General features: G+C 25.3%; 1 non-coding gene across 1 annotated transcript; it reads right to left on the bottom strand.

Moving 5' to 3' along the window:
* Positions 1–824: 824 nt before the first annotated feature.
* Positions 825–943, bottom strand: LOC145848664 (5S ribosomal RNA). The gene has a single exon (XR_014372100.1). It is a non-coding gene; the product is annotated as a 5S ribosomal RNA (ribosomal RNA).
* Between the last annotated feature and the right edge of the window lie 995 nt (positions 944–1,938).

Genomic DNA, 1,938 nt, shown 5'->3' with positions numbered 1-1,938 from the left:
ACTCTAATTTCAAAGCATATTAAATACAAATTTTACCAACTAAATATTTATTTTTATTTTAATTATTATAACTTTCAAACATAAGCTTGTATACCTTATATACCTATATACCTCATATAGTAGGCTTGACATAACATAACATTATTTAATTCTTTTTGTTTGAAATAAACTCATTTAGTTATTAGTAAATTACAACATAAATGTTTATAACAATATAACTAAGATTTAGCTTTTGAGTTAGTAAACTTTGATAGTTTTCTTTTAATAGTTTAATAATCTTTATTTAAGTTCAAGCAAAATTGCTATATATTTAATACACATACAAAAGTAAACTAAGTAAACGTAATTCAATAGTTTCTATTAAGTAAAAGTAATTACAAATACATTAAGTTAATACAAAACTTTAAAAAGCTTTTGCTAGTATCTGTTGGTAACAGTAAATAACTTATTATGACTCACAATACAAAAGTGCAAAATTTATTTTCGTTTGATTTTTCAAGTAGCCACGCTTTTATTTGTTTTTGGACAAAAAAACTTTTAAGTTTTAGTATAAAAGACTAATTGTATTAATTTTAACTCAGAAAATTGTACTCTACAAGATGGTGCCATTATTTTTTCGATATCTCAAACTGGTCAAACCACTTTTTTAGCGCTCTAATTGGTTTAAACAGCAAATAACGTTATCTGATTGGCTTACGTTTTTATTTGCTAATAACTAGAATTTACTTTTCTTTTAAGCGTTAAAGAAATGTAAATAAACGAGTAATAAGTATAAATAGGTCAGAAAGAAAAATAGTACAAAAAAGATGAATTCAAAAAGCAAAAGCCTACGGCACGTGGTATTCCCAAGCGGTCACCCATCTAAGTACTAACCACGCCCGACACTGCTTAACTTCCCAGATCGGACGAGATGGGGTGTGCTCAGTGTGGTATGGTCGTAGGCGTTTGAAAGCGTTTACAAGCCTTTATAAACCCTTCGGTTTGTTTAAAAAACCTATTTGCACTTGATTTACAATCAATTTGATATTTTAAAATTAATCCTTATAAAATTTTAACTTGATGTAAGTATTTTTTTTATTAAAACCTTTTTTTTTGGTGTTTTAATTACAATTACTCCCTGTAACTTTATTTAAGACTTTGTTTAAAAGATTGTTAACTATATTCTATATTAAATACTATGATTAGAAGTAAAGTTTATTAAGTGATTAAACTAAATAAAAAACAATGTTAAAATAAACATGTTGTGTTTAGTTTGTTTTACTATTTCTCATTGTTCTATTTATAGATGGTTTTGTTTTACTTCAAGAATATTTATAGTTAGTTTCTAAAGAATATCTCATACTACATCAGATTTTACGATTAACTTAATTTTAGGTAATAAAATATTTGACGTTTAATTTAATAACTCATCTATGTTTATGTTATAAAATAATAGTATCTAATACACATACATTATAATATAATAATATGTATAACTAGTTGTTTTACTTTAAAATGAATAATTAAGTGGAAGAATTAAAAGAACTCACATTTTTGAAGAGAGCGTGGAAAACCAGAATAGTCTTTTAAAACATTTATTAAATTATCGATAAATATAGAATACAATAGAATTAAACATATAAACGTAACTGTGGTTGCTTAGAAACTGAACAAGAAAATTTTTAATAAAAATATAAAATAGTTATTATATAGAATTAAAATAAAATAAAAGTAATATAAATTATATTTTTAAACTAAATAACAATTCACGAGCAATATTAGCGCATATCAGAGTATGAGTTTATAATAAAGGAATTGCTTCCTTGATGTTGATACTTACCTTATTCAAATAGAATACATTTTCAGCAATCAGGCTTGTGTTTATCTTAGCGCGCGTAACACAACGTTTGTGGGTTTTGGCACACTTTTGTCGATAGTGGGCGCCCCGCCTTTTAAGTA

Source organism: Thalia democratica, unplaced genomic scaffold (assembly GCF_965202585.1).
Source record: "Thalia democratica unplaced genomic scaffold, ktThaDemo2.hap1.1 HAP1_SCAFFOLD_1593, whole genome shotgun sequence".
NCBI classification, from domain to species: domain Eukaryota; kingdom Metazoa; phylum Chordata; class Thaliacea; order Salpida; family Salpidae; genus Thalia; species Thalia democratica.
The sequence above is the reverse complement of the archived record's forward strand: the minus strand, read 5'-3'. Positions and strand labels throughout refer to the sequence as shown.